Below are 6,000 nucleotides of genomic sequence, written 5' to 3'. Positions count from 1 at the left end.
ATGCTTCTCTTGTTATTCGCACAAATTTATAATTTCACAAGTATATATAGTCAAGATTATTTTGGGAATAGTAGTGGGTGGGAAAAAAATATATTTTAATTTTTTAACTTTTCAAGTTGAGTGAGATTAGAATGTGGGTGGAAAAATAAGACAATATGGTGAGTCTAGTAGCTCTCTAATTTAATCATCGACTATCAAGTATTTACAAAAGGTTTTTCAGCCAAAATAGTCCTTGAAACTATCATAACATCAGTTTGGTTATGAGATTTAAAACCGATAGAAATGGTTCATGAGATTTTTCATATGTAATCATTTTGGTCATTCTGTGAAAATTTTTCATTAATTTGAAGAAACCACCGTTCAAGGGGAGATGTTGATTTGACAAAATTACTCTCAATTTAACGAAGATTTCTAACAGAATGACCAAAATGATTATGGTGGACAATTTTTACTTTTATCGATTTTGAATTTCAGAGATCAAAATGAAGAGTATGACAGTCTATGATACCATTTTAAATATAAAAAAATCCTTTAAAAAAATAATTTAAATAAATAATCTTCCTAGCGTTGCCTCGTTTGAGTAATTGTATTTTGTGCATCTTCTCTACCGGCTAAGCCTTTGTGGGCTAACTTTATGTTGATGGTTTTTTGCTATTTCAAGGAGGATGTATGGGATGGTAGATGATGATGGATGGATGGATGGATTGATTGATTTTCTAGTAACTGCCACTGTCATAGCATGTGAGAACTTAGGACCCGGCTTCTCTGCCCTCTCACTTCCCATACACTTTCATATCTTCCTATTTATGCGATTACGGTTAAGTCACATCAACATTTTATATTGATTTTTTATAGAGATAATAAGACAAAAAATAATAATAATATAAAATATTGACGTAGCTTAACCGTGACCGCACAAATAAGAAGGGATGAAAGTGTATGGGAAGTGAGAGGGCAGAGAAACCAAGTCTGAGAACTTATCCCTATCACTCGATCGCTTGATCACATGATGTTCTTTTCTCTTGTCCAATGTGTACTTCCAACTTTTTCACTTGTTGACTATGACACTGGATTCTCCCTCATGAAATACGAACTTAAGTTTCTGCCCTAGAATGTTACCGTAGCAGTACTGTTAACTGATAAATTTAACGTACATGATGTGGATGAAAATTTTGAGAAACTGGCATCGTGATGTTTTAGATATAGATAACTTTCTCAGCGTTGCCACTTATCATTTGTGTTCGTTTTTGTGTTAGGTAGAAAGGAAATCTTCCGCAACAACTTCGTGCGCATGTCACAATTACTATCTGATGGCATAAGGGTGTGCGTGGTTGCCTAGCACATAGGTAAGGCATTAGGGATTATTTAAGATGATAGGAGTTGCATTAATATTTAACTTTGAGAGTTGTTGTCATTTATTACTACGGTTTAGTGATATTTATCTTTATTTGTAAGTAAGAGATCTTAAGTTTTATTCTTACCGAAAGAGAATTTGAATCATATTATTGCTAGTCTATTATGAGGTTTAGCCCAATTTCTCACCATCTTAATGTATATAGTATCGTTTCTTCAAAAATAAAAATGAGAGTTGTTATATTTGCATTCTAAAATAGGCATTCTGCACTTTTTTATCTCTTTTTTTGTTGGGTAGGATGCATGATTATTATTCTTTTTATACTGAAGAAAGTTAAGGTTCTATCATAAAACTAATGTGAGGAGTATCCTAACGTCTTATAAGTCTTTGCAAGACTTCTCCTTTTACCAATGCGGAATTTTTTTACCTTCACATTCTCCCGTATACAAAGGAAGGCCTACAACCACAAAACACAAAAATAATAAACAAATTTGGGTCTAGTAACCCCATAGATATTTCGGAGCTAAACCCACCAACATCATCAGGAGGAGCCTAAAAATACGACAGCGGGTCCACACTCCAAAGAATGACCAATTCCAGCTAATTTATCCGCAACATAGTTCCTTTACTTACAAGTGCTGAATCCTACGTCGGGAGGATGCATGATGATTGGTTTGACTTCCATTGCAAAAGAATTAATTTGTGAAGTAATCTTATTTACCTTGTTTCAACGAATGAGGATCCTTTCCGGATCTTCTTTGTGAGGGTCATGGAGATCTTTAAATCGTATCCGTTCATTGTACATCATGCGATCAGTTTTTATCAGGTACTGTTTATATTTTATTTTAAATAAAAATATTTAAAATGATTTATGATAGCACGATATACGATGAAATGACACGAGTTGAAGATCCTCATGATCCTCACAAAGAGGATCCGGAGAGGATCCTCTTCTCGTTATTGTTTCAACATTACCATTTGGTAACAAATCAAATAGTCCACTTAGACCATCTCCAACCCTTGGGCTAAAAGCCAAATTTTTTAGCCCGAAAAATTTAGCTTTTAGCCCAGAAACATATTTTTTGCTCCAACCCTTCTGCCCTAAAATTTTAGCCCGGAATTATTAAAGAATGAACTTAGGCTAATTTTTTTTCTTAAATCAATTTTTTTTTTTAAATATGTAGATTATTGTAAATTAATTTTATGAACATTTTAATCTAAAAAAATTTAAATTCCGATAAACATTTGGCATTTAGCCTGGGGGGAAAGCTGGGGGGTATTTGGCCCAGAAATAGCATTTGGCATTTAGCCTAAAATTTTAACATGGGTTGGAGAGTGCTTGGGGGGTAATTTGGGGGGTAATTCGACTTTTAGCCCAAGGTTGAAGATGGTCTTAGGCTAAAATAATTAGACTTCGGGCTCACCACGACTTTTGACAAGCTTGGGCCACTCGAGCTCAAGCTACTCTTTTGTTACGGGCCCAGCCCTTGGTCCGGAAATAGATTCTTATGGCCCATGGGCAAGAGGCCCAGAACTATTTTATTATAAATTTATTTGAATAAACGGTAATTTCACTTTTGTCCTCATATGCAATGGTAATTTTAGGCAAATATTTAGGGCATGTTTGGTATTGAATTTGGATCCAATATTTTTAACTCAAAAACATGTTTTAAGTCACAATTTAAGATCTTTGTTTGGTATTTGATTTGAAAACAATTCTCAAAATTCCAACCCAAAAATATTTGAAAACAAAGCTTATTTGTTGAAAACACAAAATGTGTGTGTGTTTTTTTTTATTAGTTTAGAGAAGTTGCATACCAAACAAGGTTTTGGATTTAAAATTTTTAAATCAAAACATGTGTTTTTAGAAAAAAATCAAAATTTTGAGTTTTGTTCTCAAGTTAGATACCAAACGGACCCTAAGGGTCCAAAAACACACATGAAATATACGTTTTTCTTCACCTTCTTCTTTGAATTTTCAATTTGATTTGATCAGTTATTCAATTCATTTAAACTTATCTCCATGATTTATAATAACTGAAAGCGATTTTTTTGTGAAATCCATGTCGGGGAAGGAGGAGTCAATAGAGAGAGCTTCAGATCGAATCTTTGGAATCTCATCTCTAGAGGCAGTATTTTTCTTTAGTTCCGCGAAATCCATGCGAATCCATATGCAAACAAAGGTAGATGGAACATTTGTTTTTTTTGGGGGGCCGAATGGCCCAAAACAAAAAAGAAACTATCTAATTACCTCTCTGGGTCGAGCATACCCAAGAGAGTCTTCAAACAGAAAAGGAATACAACCAGGAGGAGGACTTTGCGATTCAAAATAACCCAGGTCATAAGTCAATCCAATGCTTGCCAAGTAGTCTGCAGAGAAGTTCTTCTCCCTATAGATATGGGAGAGCTTGCAATGCCAGTCCATCTTCAAGTAAGCTTGGCAGCCACGGATCAGGGTGTGGAGAGGATGGAGAGAATTATCCTGCTGATTAACAAGAGTCACAACAGTAGCAGAATCCACCTCCACCTCAACAGATCTAAAACCTCTCATCCAAGCCAAGCGTAATCCAAAAAAAAAGCCCCAAAGTTCTGCAGCTATAATTTTGCCCTTCCCAAGGTTGGCAGTGAACCCAGAAATCCAGTTCCTATTATTATCTCTCAAGAGACCACCAGCACCAATAGATCCGCTGGGACCCTTCATGCAACCATCAATATTCATCTTAATCCAGTTTGGTGGGGGGGGGGGATCCCAAGCTAGATAAGCTTCAACTCGAGCTGGTTTAGAATGCAAGGATGTAGTGGCCAGTCGCCATTCCCTGGCATAGTTCCAAATGCAGATCTGGGGAGGTTGATCCGGGTCAAAAATTTCAAGATTTCTCCACCTCCACAGGAACCAGCAACATAAACCAAAAACTTGACCCCAACACAAATGAAACCTGGTTTTTTGGTTGGAAGATAGATTGACCTTGAGCCATTAAGGGCAAATTAAAGGAGTTGACCAAGGAGGGATGCCAAGACCATCCAAAAGAGATTTGGCCCTAGTACAACCCCTCATGCAGTGAATACTGTCTTCCCAGGTGCATCCACAGTGACTGCAAGTAAGGTTATTGGTCATCGATTTTCTAAACCTCTGAGCATTTGTAAGCAGCTTATTCTACCCCAACAACCAGAAGAAAGCTTTCACCCTGGGTGGGAGTTGTATTTTCCATAGGAAGCTTCCATTGTAGTCAGTTTGTACATCAAGGGAGACTGCAAGGTTGTAAGCAGTTTTAACAGAGAAAGTTCCATTAGTCGAACCCTGCCATATGTATCTATCATCATCAGAATCAATAAATCCAGTAGGGATCCCAATAATCTCTTCCACAATATCATTAGGTAGCACCCCTCTCATCTTGTTAACATTCCATTTGCCATTGGATATAAAAGAAAATAAGCAACTTTTTCCTCCTCATTTATCTGAGTATTGGGGATTAAGGCAACATCTTTCAAATTTATTTCAGAGAAAGTCTTAGCCCATAAGCCCTCATCCCTTTGAATCATTCTCCAACTGGCTTTGGCAAGAAGGGCTGAGTTCATAACATTCATTTGTTTCAAGCCTAGGCCCCATTAACTTTGGGACAACAAACCTGGCTCCATTTAACTAGGTGTACCTTGGCTTTATCTGCAGAACCTCCCCATAAGAATCTTTTCTTCAGTTGATCCACCTTCTTGCACACACTTGCTGGCAATTTGCCTGTCTGCATGGCATATATGGGAATAACAGATGTAACAGACTGTATCAGGGTTGCACGACCAGCTAAAGATAAGGATTTGGCCTTTCAAGAGGCAAGTTTACTTTGCACCTTTTCAACAATTTCCCTGTAAGTACTATTGGTAATTCTATAGTGAATTAAGGGGACACCAAGGTACTTGCCAAGGTCTTTAGCGAGATGGGACCCACATATCAAGCTTATATTAGTAGCAATGTCAAAATGGGTGTTGGGAGAACACAAAAAAAAAGGATTTCTCAAAACAAATTTTCTGCCCAGAGGCTTCACATAAGGTCTCAAAGCAGTTCAACATAATTTCTGTTTCCTAGAGGCTTCTGCATAAATAATTATGTCATCAGCAAAAAAGAGGTGAGAAATAGCAGGGCCCCTCCTAGATACCTTAACAGGTTTCCACTTTCCACAATTCACAGCAGCTTGAATCAACTGAGAGAGTTTTTCAACACATAGCAGTAACAAATAAGGGGACAAAGGGTCACCCTGTATGACACCCCTAGCAGGCTTAAATTTCTCAGTAAATTCCTTATTTAGAATGATTTGGAAGTCAACAGAGGTCTTCAATTAAGCGCAAAAGTTTCCCAGAGATTCGAATATCCTTCAAACAAGTGATAATGAAGCTCCATTTTAATCTGTCATAGGCTTTGGCAAGATCTATCTTCCAAGCCATGAATCCTCTTCGACCTTTGGTTCTTCTGAAAGTGCGGAGAACCTCCTGGGCAATGACAATATTGTAAGTGATTTGCCTTCCAGGAATAAAGCTTGCTTGGCAGGGGCTAACTAGTTTACCCATCGGAGGCCTCAGTCTGTTGACAATGATTTTGGTGATACATTTGTAGATGGTGTTACACAGGGAAATTGGTCTGAATTGGGCCATAGAGA

Source organism: Malus sylvestris, chromosome 2, assembly GCF_916048215.2.
Source record: "Malus sylvestris chromosome 2, drMalSylv7.2, whole genome shotgun sequence".
Lineage (NCBI taxonomy): Eukaryota > Viridiplantae > Streptophyta > Magnoliopsida > Rosales > Rosaceae > Malus > Malus sylvestris.
The sequence above is the reverse complement of the archived record's forward strand: the minus strand, read 5'-3'. Positions refer to the sequence as shown.